Genomic DNA, 19,739 nt, shown 5'->3' on the forward strand with positions numbered 1-19,739 from the left:
CAAATTACTTACAAGTACTAAGGCTAGATCGTACTTATAAAAAAAAGTACCAAATTGGTACTTTATAAGAGAAAAAAAAAATTTTTCGTCATGGCTTTTTTCGTCATGTGATTTTGACTATTTGTTCTACATGTGCTATAACTGCTAGGGCGGGCGGCGGACTGCGCGCGCACCTTCTGTGAAGAACAGTCAAAGCTCACGCTGCCTCCGTCTACAGCGCTCGTTCCTTCCCAGTCACATCTGCCCAACTACAAGTCGCGGTCATGTCATGAACCAACTGAATACAACTTTTCATGGACCATAACAAAAACTATTTTGTAGAAATAAAAAAAAAGTGAATTTTATGTTTTTTTTTTGATAATCTATGAGTGTATAATAAAATAAGATAAAAAGTTAGTGTTTAATGACTTTTAAGTATGTTGTGTTAGTTTAGTTTTAGTGTTTTGGAGAAGTGAAGTATTAAGCCGTGTCGACTGTTGGTCGTGTAAGTTTAATAATTTTGTTAATTACTATTTTATAAGTTTAGTATAAGTTTTAGATCATAAAATACTATGACCTAAAGGTCAAGAATAATATGTTATGAGTAATTGAACGAAAGTTTAAATTTTTTAAACAAAAATGGCATAACAAACTTTGATAGTGTATTAAAAAAAATACTGATTAGAATAGAAGATCTAATTCGTAATCAGACAATGAACGTAATGTATTTTATTATAAACAAAGTAAAAGTAGTAATAAAATTAGCGGGTTTTCGTGAAATTTAAATACGTTTTGTCCACGAACAATGAAATTACTCGGGAAAATACTCACCTTGCAGCAATTTTTGATAAAGTATACGCAACTGCAAGCGCTAATCGTATTATAATGTTACCTATACAAGTAATAGCTCGAATTACTGTTGCGCTAAAGGGTCTGCGATGACCCAACTTTCCTCATTATATAAAAAAATAAGTTTGTGAGCCCATACACCCATATAGAGAAGTACGGTAGGCGAATATAGAGTTTAAACCTTGAATGTTTAGTTGCGTTTTCCAAGAATAACGTAATTTTTTGATAATTTCTACAGCATATCATGAAAAATCATGTCACCAGTTGCCAGACACTGATCTTCGTAGCAACCCTTCGCTAGATCTCTTTAAAGTTTGATTTATTAACGGAGTCGCCAAAATGTAAGTTATTAGTGTCTTGCGTCTGGGGGTCATGATTTCTTATATATCATGTTAAATTTAGAAAGTGGTCCTATTCTAAATACGATAATATACTAACAAAATAAGTTAAATGGCTATAATAATATACCAGCTACGTAGGTATAATGGAACCGTGGACGTTCATAAATAGTATGAAAAGGGTCTTCACAGATAAAAACATGAAAGTCAACCGGTAACTTGGCGTTAAAGAGACAAGCATTTTGTATGAATTGCAAGACGCCAATCGAATAAACCGCGTCGGTTTGAGGGTGGCCCCCAGACCCCAGTAAATGCGGGGCCAATTCTCTGGGGACCGGGGCCGATATCGCTACCTGTCGCACTCCATTATGGTTTGATAACTTATTTATTGGCTACCCACCCGTCCACGTGATATGGAGTTGTCTTGTAATTTTGAATAGCCGCGTTCAGTTTTGTAGTGATCCCGCAGTCGGTGATATCTCAGTGTTTCACTGTATTCTGAGATCTCAGCGTAAAAGGTATCATATCAGATACAGACTGATTATTTCAATTGCTTCTTTAAAACACTATTAGGTATATCTTTTTTTTACACAATCATGACAAACATTGGACTTTTTCTGCAACTAAGCGAAAAGTCTGTAATAGGATTGGATACGACAAACTAACCCTGTCGGAGCTTGATTATTTTTTATTTACTTTGTTGAGTGATTAGGCTTTTAAATGGGACCTTTGCGGTTTCACCGTGGGTTTTGGGTGAGTTCAGAATATCGCTTGGCGAGAAAGCAGAAAAAATTATGAAGGGAATGAATCTTTACCTCTAAGGGCATTTCCTGTGAAAACGAACCTCAGCTTAAGGGCCGTTTGGGTATTTTGGCCTTAAAGTATTTCAGTTCAACACTTTACCCGTGGAGCTATTATGGATTCACATACGTTCGGAACAAAATGGGAAAATGAAACGTTCATTTATTCATGAAAATTGGATTTATTCAATAATTTTATAAATTTTAATGATTGCCGACAATGTTTGTGGTATCGGATTAAACACAAAATGGGTACATTGACTTCAATTGCGTATGATTAAACGCAATATTCGTGGAAATTTTATCGAAAATTTTATATATAGTTTTTCCGTATACGAGGTGAAGTGTTAGAGTATAACTTATAATTAAATTCTGCGTGTGGTTGTAGTTGCTATTTATTGAATTACTGAAACAATGTTGGTCACACCGCATACGTATTATACACATGTAATAATTTAATGCGTAAATTACATTTATGAGTTCTTTAAAGATAAAAGCGTTTGGAGGCCATTGGATCAGCTACCACCTTCACACAGGAAATAAAACTATAAGAAATTATAATTGTTATCAATTGTAAATTATAATACTGTATGACTTTTTCAAAAGAGCAACTGTTGAGATTCTTGCCGCTATCTTCTCAGCAGAACCTGCCTTCCGAACCGGTGGTAGAATCTTTACAAATAGACAACTGACGTGTCAAAAGTGCTTGTAAACTGAGCCTACTTGAAATAAATGATTTTTTATTTGATTTGATTTGCGTTTCAAGTACTTATTTATAGTTATCTCGAATGATGTTTAACTGTAACCTGTTTTGGGGGTTATTCGTAATTTACATAATAGTAACTTATAAAAGGGTGGCTGATATGATGAAGTGGGTGGCATAATAGAGGTTTTAAAACCATTCTCGTATCGACTTGTCTATATACTCTGACAAGCTGACGCTAGCAACTTCGTCCGCCTCTTTAATCGGGCCCTGTTGCAAAATCCGTTCTTAGCGGACGTCTATTAACTTTAAACTACCTCCCTACTTTTCATGGCTTTCAATATTTCGTGATGAGAGACCTTTCGTATTTATTTAAATTCGTATTAAGATGCACCTACTGTTTCATAATATGATGTGTCTAATAAAGAAGGGATTCAAGGAATAAAAATCTAACAAAATGGAAAGAGAATATTGGTCACTTTTAAAAAAGCCATGAGAAATAAAATATATTCTTAAAAAACATTAACTCGTAGGTTTTAGAGCCTCAATAGCTCAACGGTTAGAGCGGTCGGACTCATCACCGAGGGGTCGTGGTTCGATCCCCGCCCCGTTGGTCTATTGTCGTACCCACTTCTAATACACTCTAGTTGGAGGGGTATGGGAAAATTGGGCATATTCAAAAGAGATGGCAAGTATTCTTTATAAAAAAAGTGTGACCTCACTATGTTTTTCCTTCACCTTTAGAGACGTGATATTTCATTTCTTACAATGCACATAACTGAAAAGTTAGGGGTGCATGCTCGGGACCAGATTCGAACCTACACCCTCCGAATTGAAGGCAGAGGTAAAGTTGAAGGTAGAGGAAAGCCTCTACCTTTTTTATCGTATTATTGTGGTTAAAACCTACAAGCATACGTTATACGAAGAGGAACATTAGGCAGAACAAGTCGCAGACATTAGTTAGTCAAGCAATAACAACATAATACAAACGCAGCATAAATCGCGAGTACAAAGTTATTGTTTCACGCCAGACGGTCTCTGTTTAGGAATTGTGTATGAGAGAGGGAAAAATTTAGTATTGTTGAAATGTTGGGAAGTAATTTTAGGGAAATCTTTTCTTTATGCGAAGTTAAAAACAATTTGTTTCGCATTGTAGCGGAAGTGTGGAATGAAAACAATGCTGTGTAGCTGGTAAAGCGTTGTTATTATACGTTTGTATATGCCCTCATTCGCACTAGAGTTTTATAAACGGACGTTAAAAAAGCGTTCACATAACGTTATCAACACATATTCGGCGCACTGCTGAGCTCGAGTCTCCTCTCAGAATGAGAGGGGTTAGGCTAATAGTCCACCACGCTGGCCCAATGCGGATTGGCAGACTACACACACGCAGCGAATTAAGAAAATTCTCTGGTATGCAGGTTTCCTCACGATGTTTTCCTTCACCGTTTGAGACACGTGATATCTAATTTCTTAAAATGCACACAACTGAAAAGTTGGAGGTGCATATCCCGGACTGGATTCGAACCCACACCCTCCGGAATCGGAGGCAGAATTCATATCCACTGGGCTATCACGGCTATTGTCGTACCCACTCCTAATACAATCTAGTTGGAGGGGAATGGGAATATTATATATATAAAAGAGTGTAACCTCACTATTTCATTTCTTACAATGCACATAACTGAAAAGTTAGGGGTGCATGCTCGGGACCGGATTCGAACCTACGCCCTCCGAATTGAAGGCAGAGGAAAACCTCCACCTTTTCTACCGTATTATGGTGCTTAAAAACAACAAACATACGTTATACGAAGAGGAACATTATGCAGAGCAAGTCGCCGACATAAGTTAGTCAAGCAATAACAACATAATACAAACGCAGCATAAATCGCGAGTACAAAGTTATTGTTTCACGCCAGACGGTCTCTGTTTAGGAATTGTGTATGAGAGAGGGAAAAATTTAGTATTGTTGAAATGTTGGGAAGTAATTTTAGGGAAATCTTTTCTTTATGCGAAGTTAAAAACAATTTGTTTCGCATTGTAGCGGAAGTGTGGAATGAAAACAATGCTGTGTAGCTGGTAAAGCGTTGTTATTATACGTTTGTATATGCCCTCATTCGCACTAGAGTTTTATAAACGGACGTTAAAAAAGCGTTCACATAACGTTATCAACACATATTCGGCGCACTGCTGAGCTCGAGTCTCCTGTCAGAATGAGAGGGGTTAGGCTAATAGTCCACCACGCTGGCCCAATGCGGATTGGCAGACTGCACACACGCAGAGAATTAAGAAAATTCTCTTGTATGCAGGTTTCCTCACGTTATTTACCTTTACCGTTTGAGACACGTGATATCTAATTTCTTAAAATGCACTCAACTGAAAAGTTGGAGGTGCATGCCCCGGACCGGATCCGAACCCACACCCTCCGGAATCGGAAGCACAGGTCATATCCACTGGGCTATCACGGTTCAAATATAGTATGAAGTTAAATGAAGGTCTATTTCCGATGCTCAGAATTGAAAATGCAACACTGCTGGAAAAAGATCGTCGTGTTTTAAAAACGCTGTCGTGTGAACATATATTTAGGAAATCATTTGTTGTATTTAAACGCTTTTTTAACGTCCGTTAAAAAACTCTCGTGCGAATGAGGGCTGAGGAATTTAATTTGACGGCCGCGTAGCGCAATGGATAGTGGCATTGTTTCTACATCCACTGTCGTGGGTTCGATTCCCAAATCTGGAAAATATTCGTGTGATAGGAATAGATGTTTTTTGAACTAATACTACTATTTTATACGCGGGTCGTCTGCTAGTTTTTTATTAAGCTATTTTAACATTTAAATGAACTATTTTGTATTTTAATTAGAATCAAAGGAAGTCTTACAGGCTTTTATTGCCACTATTTAACTTACCTACTAAAACATCTAAACAACGGATTATGTAATATTTTGTACCTAATAATGTTTTGGTAACTAATATTAATTCTTGGATCGTCTGTCTGTTAGTTTTCAATAAAGCTATTTTAGTATTAAATTAACTATTTTTGAATTTTAATTGTACTTAAAAGAAGTTATTCACAGGCTTTTAATGTCACTATTTAACTTATTACAACATTAAAACAAAGGATTATCTAATCGTCGTCATCAACCCATATTCGGCTCACTGCTGAGCTCGAGTCTCCTCTCAGAATGAGAGGGGTTAGGCCAATAGTCCACCACGCTGGCCCAATGCGGATTGGCAGACTTCACACACGCAGAGAATGAAGATAATTCTCTGGTATGCAGGTTTCCTCACGATGTTTTCCTTCACCGATTGAGACACGTGATATTTAATTTCTTAAAATGCACACAACTGAAAAGTTGGAGGTGCATGGGATTATCTAATATACGTAATATTTTGTAATAATGTTTTGGGAACTAATATTTTAGAATTTAAACTATCGTGAGTGTTATTCATATTAATTGATTATGAAACACGGCTAAAACTCACGTGATATTACGTCGGAGTATGCCTGATCAGTTTGGATCGTGCCGCGATGCAAGAACCAGCTCATGACTAAGGGCCCCGTATGGGTTCGAAACTAGTCGGGCATACTCCGACGTAATATCACGTGAGTTTTAGCCGTGTTTCATAATCAATTAATAGGAACTAATATTCCTACTTGGGCCGTCTGTTAGTTTTCAATAAAGCTATTTCAGTATTTAAATTACATATTTTTGAATTTTAATTTGAATCAAAGGAAGTTATTCACAGGTTTTAATGATACAACATTAAAACAACGGATTATCAAATATAGATTCCATTTCTAAATACCTATTATTGTTATATGCTTCCCAATAATTATATTTTGAACAAGGATTTAAAATAATAACGAATAATTTTCAAATAATCCTCCATAATAAAATATGAACGGTGTTCAAAGGATAATTAATCCGTTTGATGAATTAAAACCGCAAAAGGAATTACCAAAAGTGTTATATACAAATTAGATTGTTTTCATCATGATTCATTATTCAGAGACTGCCTTTTTAATATCTGCCGCTGGCAAAGGTTTCGTCATCAACCCAAATTCGGCTCACTGCTGAGCTCGAGTCTCCTCTCAGAATGAGAGGGGTTAGGCCAATAGTCCACCACGCTGGCCCAATGTGGATTGGCAGACACACGCAAAGAATTAAGATAATTCTCTGGTATGTAGGTTTCCTCACGATGTTTTCCTTCACCGATTGAGACACGTGATATTTAATTTCTTAAAATGTACACAACTGAAAAGTTGGAGGTGCATGGCCCGGTCCGGATTCGAACCCACACCCTCCGGAATTGGAGGCATAGGTCATATCCACTGGGCTATCACTGCTGGCAAAGGCAATCTGTCCTAAAAGAAAGAATCGAAGCTTAGAGCCACCAAGCTGCTCTATAGTCTGGCAAGTTCGTTGATGACACTCCCATGATATGCGGGCGACGGTGGGAAAGCATAAGTCGTGGGTTTTTCATTCATCGCTATACGCTCCCTAGCCCGCGCGGGCCATCGGGAGTGTTACGACCGAAGTTGCCAAGCTATAGTGAGTATTAACGAGCTTAGTGATGATGTTGTAACGGTAATAATTCATCCTCATAATTTTGACGGCCTCCGTGGCGCAGTGATTTACAAGATGGAGGTCCTGGGTTCGATCCCTGGCTGGGCTGATAGAGGTTTTCTTAATTGGTCCAGGTGTGGCTGGTGGGCGGCTTCGGCCGCCTTTTGCTAGTTACCACCCTACCAGTAAAGACCACCAAGCGATTTAGCGTTTTGGAAAGGAGTTTGGATTTTCATCCTCCTAACGAGTTAAGCCCGCTTCCATCTTAGATTTCATCATCACTTACCATCAAATGAGATTGTAGTCAAGGGCCAACTTGTTCAGAATAAAAAAAAATCATATCAGCCGCTGGACGTCCACTGCAGGACATAGGCATTTAGCAAGGACTTCCAAACATCACGATCCTGAGCCGCCTGCATCCAGCGAATCTCTGCGACTCGCTTAATGTCGTCAGTCCACCTGGTGGGATCCACCAACATTGCAATTTCTAGTGCGAGGTCACCATTCCAGCACTTTGGGTTCCCAACGTACATCACCTCTTCGAACTATGCCGCGCCCATTGCCACTTCAGCTTCGCGAATCGTTGAGTACGTTGAGCTCGTAGAGTACAATGTTTATTATCACCTTTAATCACAATGGCAAAAACTGATCGCAGAAATTGTCTGCAGCAGCTAGTCATATTGTTATGACTAGGGGATACTTGCGACTCTGTTTACGTGATATTCCGTTTCTTTCGGGAAATATATTTCCCTTACTGATCTCAATGAAACAAAACCTATATTTTGCTCCAGATTTCATATACAGGTTTATTAAAAATGTGCCAAGAAAAAAAAACAACCAACTTCATAATCATGTTTCCACTAAACTAAAAAGCAAAAATTGACAGTGTATATGCTACCTTCTGATCAATTTGAAGGCGGTGCCGAGATAGTGATGCATTAACTTGAGCCGTTTTAATCATAAAGATTTAGTTTTTTCAGACAATCCTTTCCCGTGGTTCTTTTAGAAACGGCTTTTATTAAAACGTCGCTAGCTTGGCACCACCTTCAAATTGATCAGAATGTAATTTTTTGCTTTTTAGTTTAATGGAAACATTTATGTGATTATCAAGTCAGTTGGTTTTTTTTTGTTTAGTAACTTGTACGAAAAATGAAAATATGGCATAACATCTTGGCAGAAGGTAACCATAAACGATTCCCGACATTATTAATATGGGAGATAAGCATGAATGATAAGGAATGCGTACCCGCACATTACTCATTTGAATTTATCGCTACTTGGATAAAGGTACGCGGCATGGGACCGAATATCTAAGGGTACTATTATTGCGGCTATAACAATTTGTAACAATAGATTGTGATATTACGGTATGTTACAGAAAATCTTCATTTTATTTTCCGTGGCTTATTAAAAAAGATTACGTCCCGTATTGAGTGTGTGTGTTTAGATCTTTTGCTGTTTGATGGTACCTGTTTATAACGTTTGGTAGCTTGCTCATAAAACATATATTTCAACCAATTTCGTATGCATATTCACAAGCATAAAATCGAGAGAAGAGCAATTTACACGAGAATTCCAACTTAAATATCCTATTATATAATACTAATAGACGCTTCGCGGTTTCACTCGTGTGATTCCCGTTCCCGTAAGAATATATAAATAAAGAAACCTATAGCCTTCTTCGATAAATCTTACAGAAATAACTTTTCAAATCAAATCAAATCAAGTAGTTCCTGAGTTTTGCGCGTTCAAACAAACAAACTCTTCATCTTTATAATATTAGTATAGATAATATTTATTTACTATCTATACCATATTTCCTTTAACAAACGTTTTAGACAGCTAAGGGTTTGAATGTTCTTTACGCGTCTATTTGCTACCTACCTAATAAGTAAGTTTAGCATAGATTTTCACATACTATAAGCAAATAAAATATTAAATATAAAAGGGGGAAAATATAGATGATTTGAAATGTATATGTTATTCCTATTATTTTACTTTGGCTTTAATTTATTGAATAATGAGTATATTCAAAGTAAGGATGAAATATGTATCTTCTAGAATCTTCTATATTCTAATAAATTATTATCCAATTAACTGAAAGATTAATTTATTAATCGAGTCAAATAAGACTTATAATTCCCATAGAGCTAAAAATTGCTATGAATGTTCAGAATACTATTTATAAATGAATTGTGAAAAGTCCCCATCAATCCCCCTAGCAAAAATTTTTATTGATGGTGAAGGTTTGCAAAAATAAGGTTTTCACGATTTTCAGCTAGACGGTGAGTTTTACAGCAAAAATAGTTCAGACAAAAATTGTAGATCATCCGATTTTCTACAAAAAAATTATCTAGACTTTTTTTCTTAAATATTGCAATTTCCGTGATACAGTGGTTCAAAGAACTGTAAAAAATAATTTGGAAAATTATTCGTCGGATTCATAATAATCCAATGGAACTTGTAGTATTATGAACACCAGTTTTTACCTCTATGAGAATTATTGTAACCTTACTTCTATTTTAAGAATTAATTTGACTGGACTATAAATGTAGCCAAGTACTAGCCAATTCGGAATAAAAGAAACTAGTAAAACAAAGCTAATAATAATAAATTGAAACGTGTGCTAAGAATACGAACTTATCCAACGAATTGGAGAAAAGTTAGAGTCTATCACGAAAATGGTTGAATAATTAACATTTATAACCAACGAGTTTTTGATCCACTCTAAGTGTGATTCGCTGGACCATCCAAATGTATCTAATTTCGGCCTAGTAAAATATTAAACAGAGTTGTAAAACTTTTCTACCAAATTATGTTGGAATCCGAAAATTATCCAAGCAGTTAGGTAATCAGCTACAATACATGCTTTGTTTGTTATTATAATCTACTTTTTTTGGAGTAACATACATTATTACAGTATATTTAACAGATAAATAAAATTTATTTTCAAAGAATTTGTTCCTTAAATGTGTAGAGACAAAAACCTTAAAGACCTTAAAGAGACACTTCATCTACTTACTTTATACTTACAAATACAAATCTGTCCAGAGATCAATTCTGTACATGAAATATATTTCGAAAATAACTATCAGTGATTAGTGATCGATACTGATGCCAAAAATGCAATTAGTAAAATTTTCGTCTGTGTGATTTTAACGAAACATGGCACAATTATTCTTCATACTCCTGGGCAGGGTAAAGTATATTTTTCATCACGCTACGATCAATATGAGCAGAGTAGTGAAGGGAAATGTTGGGAAAACGGGAGAAGTTACTTCATTTTTACAGCGATACGGGCTGGATTAAAGAGGTCTAAGGGCGGACAATATCGCGGGCGTACGCTAGATAGAAATATATTTTTTAAATTTTAGTTTATTAAGTGAAATTACTACCTCGATGGTCCAATGATAAAGTTTCGATCATGACTAGGTTCTAGTTCTGGGTCGGTCTATAATGTAATGATATTCTTTCTTCCTAAAATATTCATGTTAGCTTCCCGCAAGTTTTACAACTTAAAATGTATACCAAACTGTTAACGTAATAAAATTCTGTAAGTAAGCAGTGTACTTATTCGTAGTAAAATCCAAGTTTTACAAACTTCATCTTGCTTACAATAACAAGTTGAACTAGTTAATAATTTTAACTTAAATCAACTGAGCAGCTAGTTCAGTGTATGCAAATTTATAGAACTTTAAAATGAGGTTCGGACCTTTTTGGTATGATACTTTCTTGAAATACAGTAAAAATTAATTATGATAGCTTATTTTAAACTGGAGTATAAAAACTGCATCTATTTATGAACTCATAAAGCGTTTGTATTTATGAATGAGATATTCAATATGTTTGTTTCTTGTTTTTTACCTTAACCGCTGAATTGAAATTTACGAAATTCGCTATAAAACGTTCGGAACCCTAAAAAAGCAGCCCCAACTATTATCCATCAGCCGATGGACGTCTAATGCTGTATAGTGGTCTCTGGTATGGACTTTCGGAAGTCTCCACATTGTCCTCGTCCAGATCTATGTCACAAGAGTGACTCCTTAACCTTTGATGTTGTCGGACCACGTAGTCGTAGTCGTAGATACAAAAAAAAAAAAACAATAAATTGCCTTAAGTCTTATTGATGTAGAGGTCACAGTAGATCTTCATTTTTTGAACTCGATTGGAGATAAGTGAGAGACCGGTTCTTGGGACACAATGATATTAATGACTTAGACCCTTACAGGGTCAATGGTCTACAACTGTTCACGTCATTACCGCCTAAGCGCTTCCGTTGTGGAAAGCTTCTTTGTGACCGTGTTTCCCCTCCCCCTTAGATTAATTTCTCTTCAGTCGCATTGAAACTTGTCACTGAACGAATGTCGCGCCTATTGGCCTGTGAGCCTGTAGTAGCGACATATACCTCATTTAAGAAAATGCTGACAGTTTGTCAGTCTATGGTATTCCCTTAAGGTCGCCGTTGACGGTCAATTATTCTCACGTTTCTGAAAAGCAAACGGCAGTACCCACGCGGCATATACAAGTCATGTACGCAGTGACCAACATACGATCAATTATAGTCGTGGGTGCTACAGAAACGTGAGAATAATTGATCGTTTGTGGCTAGCATTATAGTAAGTACGGTAGTCAATTATGGAGTTTGGACTGTGGTAGTTTTGGAAGATAGCCGGTTTCAATGGCCTAATTATTTTCTTCGCAAGTCCTTTTGTCGGGAGTTGCCTGGTAGAGATTGCTTATAGCAATAAGGCATTTGCATGCTAATTCTCAGTTTCAACTATTAATTTTTAATGGATTTTTTATTTTTCTATTTTTGTGAGTAATAAAGTATTTCGTCTTCTTCTTCTCAATAGTGGGCTACTTTACTTAATGATAGGTGCAGCTGACAATTTTTTAGTCATTCTAAAGTGAAGTTTGTCTGGCTATCGCAGGCTGTCGATCTACAGTGAATGTGGCGCCTATCTATCGGAATTTAATACTGCGTGACTAGAGGGAAATGAGAGTATCGTTTTTGTCAGGCACGAAAATTGTCACTCGCGCCTGGAGATATTGCGTAAATGGCCTTTTCGTGTGACTGAATGCTTCACTTGTCATGTATTTTGGGGACAATATTGTTGGAGAGAAATGTGAATCCTTTAATTGACTGTATTTATTTGTTTTTAGATACGTATTTTAAGAACCTACGTACGTTGTTATTTTTCGCTAGTGTACTAGAATGTATAGTGTGTTATACCTACTATGTTTCGTGCAAAAGATCAGTTTGGCTTTCCGACGCGGAAATACAGCCAAAATTCTTGCCACCATTCTACGTTAGCATGATTTTTATAGTTATAAAAATAAGCTATATACTTAGTTATGAAGATAAGCTATATCCTAAGAATAGCTTAGGTATAATTATTTAATTAATATTAATAACATCTTAGTGTTTAATGAATTCGGCTGAATTTTCCCAGAATAAAAAAATATATTGCAAAGTTTCTTGTCATATCTTCCAGCTTTATCATCAGATGATGATGAAACCGAAAAGTATAATATAAGTCCATTCATCCGTTCCCTTTTGTAAGTATTTTAATACGCACTACAAAGCGCAGTGTTGGTCGACCCCGACCAGGTGGACTGATGACATCAAGCAAGTCGCAGGGATTCGCTGGATGCAGGCGGCTCAGGATCGTAATGTTTGGAAGTCCCTACAAGGCTTATGTCTTGCAGTGGACGTTCATCGGCTGATGTATTGATAATGCATATGAATTCTACATTATGGCAGCTAGTTATTTTATTACATTTGCCACAGTTTCTGATTACGTAAGCTGGCCAGACCGTCGGCATAACAGAGATCTTTCTTTGTTTGTTACAAAGCCCCAACGTCAGGATGACGGGCGCTAATAAAATTAACGAAGTTCGGCCATACTCGCGTAATAATAGAATACAAGTCATTTCTACTCAAAAGGCAACATATTACGTCCGATTGCAAACGACTAGGTATATAATTAGTGTTTGGAGAAGTATTGTAATTGAATTTATTGTTACTCCGACAGTATTCTATTATTTGATAAACTATTGTAGTTTTAGACTATCCAAAATAGATTATAGTCTCTAAGGTAGCGGGAATTATAGACTAAAGACTTTATGCTGATAAACGATGACGTCATAATAGTAGATTGTTATACAAGGGGCTAAAAAGACCTATTATTTTTAGGTGTTTTTAGGGCACGAGCCGTAAGGCGAGGGCTGCTAAATAGAAACCGAGTTTATAATGGGTTTAGCCCCGCGTGTTACACTACATTTTTCAATACGATTGCCGAAAAATAGAATAATTCAGTACAGTATTCAATGTTCAAATTATTTTTGCAGACACAGCTCGCAACTCGATAAAAATCAAATAAAAGAATTACGCATTCCACAGACAAGAACGCTGCATTTCGTTCCAATTTCAAATTTTTATCAAACTTTTTACTTTTTTTTATTTTTATTTTTTACTCGTACCATTGACCTCTTATCTTATTGGTACCCACCTATGATGATTCTATTAACGAATAAAACCTCCTGCGTTTTATAGAGGTCATTATTTTAGTATGATTATCCAGAGATTACACAACAACTTCAACTCTTTATAATGAATGGTAAGTACAGATAAGAATATTACTTGGACTAGCTGACATATATAGATGCATACAGACGAAACTACAGAAGCTAGTTTCAAATTTTCTATTGCGATTGAGACTCGTTTAGAAAGAAATTTCAGAAATTTCAACTTTAAGAAAGGGGCAGAAACTTTATACAGAAGTCAGTTTCGTCGTCAGAAGACGCGGTCGTCTATTAGTAGTATATACTTATATTTGTATAGAATTTATTTGAAGAGCGCCGTTCTTTGTGTAAACAGGAAAGAAATCGTATTCATTTATTCGTCGGAAAGGCCAGCGGTTTCTTTGCTCGCCATAAAAATCGTTTTCTAAAATGCACAAAGGAAGTCTTTCCACATCCAATATTATTTGACATGAATTGGAACTATGCAAATCTTTCAAGGTACAAATGATACTCTACAGTAAGCTGAGTATTTTTCCTTTAAAGTTGAGTGTTAACTATAATCTGATAGAATTTCAATCCTGAAGAAGAAATAGCTAAACTTTTTTACATAATTTGAAATATGTTTGATTTTTACATCTTCATGAGACCAGTTGGCGCATATTGTGTACGTACACCGCTGTAATATTTCAGCTGACCTTTTTTTTCATAAAAAAATATCTAATCTATAATTTGATAAATTATGAATCAGGAGGGAAATACTGAAAAAAATATTTATTATCAACCCATATGATGAATGGTCATATGGCTAACTGCTGAGCACGACTCTCATCTCAGAATGAGAGGGTTTAGACCAATAGATCACCACGCTGGCCCAATGGGGGTTGGCAGACTTCATACCCTATCAGCCGATAGACGTCCACTGCTGAACATAGGCCTCTTGCATGGACCTCCAAGCGCAACGGTCTCGAACCGCCAGCATCCAGCGGCTCCTTGCAACCCGCTTGATATCTTCGGTCTACGTAGTGGAGGGTCGACGGACACTGCGCTTTCCGGTGCGGGGTAGCCATTCCACCACCTTCGAACTATGTGGCCTGCCCATTGCCACTTCAGCTTCGCGACTCACTGAGCTGTAGCAATGACTTTGGTTCGTGCGATCTCCTCATTCCTGATTCAATCACGCAGAGAGACTCCAAGCATATCTCGCTCCATCGCTCGCTGAGTGACTTTGAGCATACATGTAGAGAATTAAGCAAAATACCAAGGTATGCAGGTTTCCTCATAATGTTTATCCTTCATCGTTTAAAACACGTGATATTTAATTTCCTAAAATGCACATAACTGAAAAGTTGGTGGTGCACTCCGGACTTGATTCGAACCTACACCCTCCGGAATCGGAGACAGAGGTCATAGCAACTGGGCTGCTATCACGGCTTTAAGCCATACAATGTACAAATTTTGGATCAGGAAGTAATTAGTCGTTCTTTGTTCTTGTCTCGTGTAGAATAAAGCATGGATGTCATAATCTGTAGTCGAATATTCTACCTACTAAACCGTAACAAAAAATAAAAAAAAAGAATAGTTTTGTAACAATGTAAGTTATTTTAAATTGTAACACACACGATAGTGGCCCACAATGCTTGTAATGGCTTTAAGCAGCACATTTGTGGGCCTCCATTATGGTGACGTCATTACTGTCCAAACGCTTCCGCCGCGGGATCGTTCTTTGTGACCTCTCGACCGTCATTCTTCTCCAGTCAGCTCGTACAGATTTGTAACTGTCGATTTCTTAGTAGCGAAAATAGGAAAGGCATCTAAAATAAATATAAGGTCGTTATGGTTTGCTTGAAATGACTTATATTTTCAAGCACACCTTAACTAGCGGATGCCTGCAACCTAAGCCTGAACTTGCCTTTAAATCTCCTTAACCCGGCCCTATCGTAATATCTTCTTAGCAGACGTCTACTAACTGTAAATTATCTCACTTCCTCTATCATTTTTTTTAAAGACTATTTGCCATATCTTTTATAATATGACCAATATTCCTATTCCCCTCCTAGTCTAACTAGTCGGGAAAGACTGTGCTAGGAGTGGGTACAACAATAGGCCAACGGGGTGAGGATTGAACCATCACCCTTCGGTGATGACTCCAACCGCTCTTACCGTTTGAGCTATTGAGGCTATATCATTGTACGCGTAGCCGTATGTCGTGATGAGCCTTAGCCCTCATTCGCACGAGAGTTTTTAACATTAGTTAAAAAAGCGTTATAATACAACAGATGCATTTCTAAGTAGTATTTACGACAGTGTTTTCAAACACGATGCATTTTTTCGAGCAGTATTGCATTTTCAATTTTGAACGTAGGATAATATTTCATTTTTAAATTTTGGACGTTTGGAAATAGATCTTCATTTAACTTCATAATTATACCTTTTACGTTTTAAAAACGTTGTCTTGTAAACGTAAACTTGGACATGCTTTTGTTGCATGAACAAGTTCTACTTTATGATACCACTAGTAGATGCCGTGCGGTTTCAACCGCGTGGTTTCCGTTCCTGTATAAATACAGGGATGAAATATAGCCTATAGCCTTCCTCAATAAATGGGCTATCGAACACTGAAAGAATTTTTCAAATCGAACCAATAGTTCCTGAGATTAGCGCGTTCAATCAAACAAACAAACAAACTCTTCAGCTTTATAATATTAGTATAGATTTAGTCCATTGTTATATCAAAAAAATACTATAGCATGCTCGGTGTGCTAAAATTTACTGCTTATACTTTATGTTGGAATCTAAAATTTTTACATTTTATCTTTCCGTTACATTTATATTGTCTCTTTGAATGATCTCGCCGTGCTTCTTAACGGTGTCTCTTATGTTACGGGTACTTTACGACATACGGGGCTCATGTTAATGTAAAGGACCTCTGAGATATTGGATGGCTAGTATGTGGTCAGCAAATATTTAATACTAGATTTTGTCTGCGGCTCAACTCATACTTAAACTTTATTCAGGATGTTTTTTTGAAGTAATTAAATATTACGAATTTTCTTAATTCTTATGCGTATGAAGTCTGCCAATCTGCTTTGGCCAGCGTGGTGGACTAAAGCTTAAAACTCTCATTGTGTGAGGAGACTCATGCTCAACAGTGATTCAAATATGGGTTGTTAATGATGATGTTTTTTTAGTTAAAGTCATATTGTTGACAATTATTGAGCAATGTATTCGTCAGTAATTCACGTTGATCAGTTGTGTATATTCTACGGTAACACGCAAATGCACTTAAAAACTCAATTATATACACATTAAGCAAACAAAGCAAAATTATTCATCCATTGGAACCCTCGTAACCATAGATTTAAGAGTTAGTAGATTATAATTCTATGCTTGTAACTTTCATTTTGAAAGTTTCCACTTTGATCAACATTATTTTAAAACATACCCTGAAGTTTCAAAAGTGCTTGTAAACTAAGCCTAATTGAAATACATTTTGAATGAATTCAAAAATTAATTGACTTGACTTTTTGGAGACATTGATTTTCTACATTTGTGTTTGGCTATTACATAACTTGTTGATAAGTGGCAATCTAGTTTGACGATATCACGCACGCTATCTTGGCAGGTGGTATACATTCGACCCACACCCCTGATTGGTTTCGATACGGCTTTCTATTTGAATGCTAGCCAATAGTTAACCAGCCAAAACAAACTATCTCTACTATATAAAAATAAGTCGGGTTTTCCTTCCTGACGCTATAACTCCAGAACGCTCAAACCACCGAACGGTCGATTTCCACGGTTTTGCATTCGTTGGAAAGGTCTTGGGCACCGTAAGGTTTATAGCAAAGAAAAAGGGGTAGGGTAGGGTAGTGTAGGGTAGGGTAGGGTAGGGTAGGGTAGGGTAGGGTAGGGTAGGGGTAGGGTAGGGGTAGGGTAGGGGTAGGGTAGGGGTAGGGTAGGGGTAGGGTAGGGGTAGGGTAGGGGTAGGGTAGGGTAGGGGTAGGTGTAAGTCAAAGCGAAGCTTGACCGAGTCCGCTAGTCACTCTATGTTTATGTAATGGTCTTATTCCTAAAATTTAATTAAACATCAAACTGATTTCGATATTGTGTTTTCGGTAAATAAAAGGATTTAGGTGTTGTGGCTACATGTGTCTACAATAATAATGATAATCATTTTCTCGTATCATCATTACCTGCCTAATAGTATTAATAATGAAAAACTCATTTAGCACTAGGCTTTTACTTTGATATAACACTATTAAAAGTAATGTTTTATTTTATTCAAACACGTTTTTATCTCGTAATTTTAACTCGTATCAATCGACACAAGAGTAGGTTCTGGATGTCAATTTTGACATATCCACAGACGTCATCACAGATTAATTGACAGGGCTGGTTTTGCATATTCACGTTTCATTTTATACAAATAGAAAGGCCAATTACATGGCCAGGCCTCACTTTTTATCTTATAGGAGAGGAGATTCACCACTCTGCTCCACGGGTATGTGGCGCATGCTGGTTAATGATAAACTCTTTTAAGACCATTAGATGTTAATGAAAATGACCAGAACTAACAACTTAACATGCTCCCTAAGCACGGCACTGTAACACCACCGAATTCCTCACCGGCTGATATTTTGTTGAAGGTTTGTAAGAAGAAAAAAAAGTTCAGTATGTTCACAAGCACAAATAGATCTATGATCCGAAGCCACATATACTAACCATCGAACCAGCGTGACAGTTGAAAATCATTAGATGCTCTTAAAATTCAAGGAGGATGCATGTTATTTTCTTAACGAAACTCACATAATTTACATTAAACGAGCGAATACTCACTCTGGCCTAATTACGTCAAATGGCATTCTCTTGTTTTTCTGTCAGCTTCATAATGAATTCTGAGGAATATTCGCACGATATAAGAATCCTCGCACGCTTTATTTATTTAAAACCAGCGGACGCCCGCGACTTTGTTCGCGTGGAATTCAGTTTTTCACAAATCTCGCTCTATCCATGGATTTTTTCGGAATAAAATGTAGCCTATGATTTGATCCACGGTATTATCTATTTTTGTTTTAAATTTCAGCCAAATTGGTTCAGTAGTTGTGGCGTTAAAGAGTAATAATCATCTATACAAACTTTCGCATTTATAATATTAGTAGGATTTTTTTACTTATGTTTAGGTTGCCTGGAAGAGATCACTATTAGTGTTAAGGTCGCCTTTTGCCATAAGATTGATGTTCTTTTGTTATTTTCTTTCTTTCTTTTTGTGCAATAAAGTTATTTTAAATAAAAAATAAATAGGATTTGATAGTAATAAAATGCGAGATATGCAATGACCATAAAGCAAATTTTTCATATGCATACAAATTCTATGGACGAAAAGATTCTTACATTAGACAAATCAAAACTTGACCTTGATATTAACAAAATATGAAGATCATAATATCTATTTACCCAGATCTCATCACCATATCTAATATCAATTGATTTCTGATTCATATTGCCAATGCTCGTAATATTTTCTTTATCCTCCGTCATTTGGTCACGTTTTATTGCCCCATTTTAATTCAAGAGGACGGTCACGAGATTATGGGAGAAGGAATAAATCGAATTCATTTATTCAGCAAACAGGGCAATGGTTGCTTTATTCGTCGATAAAAAGCGTTCCATAAATGACTTCTGCTCAAAGAAAGTCGAGGTATTTTCCCTTCGATTTTTATTCTACTTAAATTACCTAAATGTAAATCATTTCGAATGGCCCTTTAAGCGACTGCTAAGCCGAAAATAGGCACTTTTGGGGTTCAAGATTAATGTCATGTATTGTACTTACATTGCAGGCATTTTTCAATGTGATTGCTAGGTCTATTAGTTTCATTTACAGACAACATTTAATTTTAATATAATTATAAACGGGAAATTTGTATGGATGTATGTTTGTTGGAATATATTTTGTTACTCTTTATCGCTGGTAC

The 19,739-nt window shown here is 36.5% G+C and overlaps 1 protein-coding gene across 1 annotated transcript in view; it reads left to right on the plus strand.

The window, feature by feature from the left end:
• Positions 1-215: 215 nt before the first annotated feature.
• The window catches only part of LOC112042819 (TWiK family of potassium channels protein 7-like), a 101,410-nt gene continuing 81,886 nt past the window's right edge, over positions 216-19,739 (plus strand). Inside the window, exon 1 of the mRNA XM_024077993.2 lies at positions 216-484. The gene's annotated coding sequence lies outside the window, so the exon portion shown is untranslated. The remainder of the gene's footprint in view (positions 485-19,739) is intronic.

Source organism: Bicyclus anynana, chromosome 8 (assembly GCF_947172395.1).
Source record: "Bicyclus anynana chromosome 8, ilBicAnyn1.1, whole genome shotgun sequence".
Classification (NCBI taxonomy): Eukaryota; Metazoa; Arthropoda; class Insecta; order Lepidoptera; family Nymphalidae; genus Bicyclus; species Bicyclus anynana.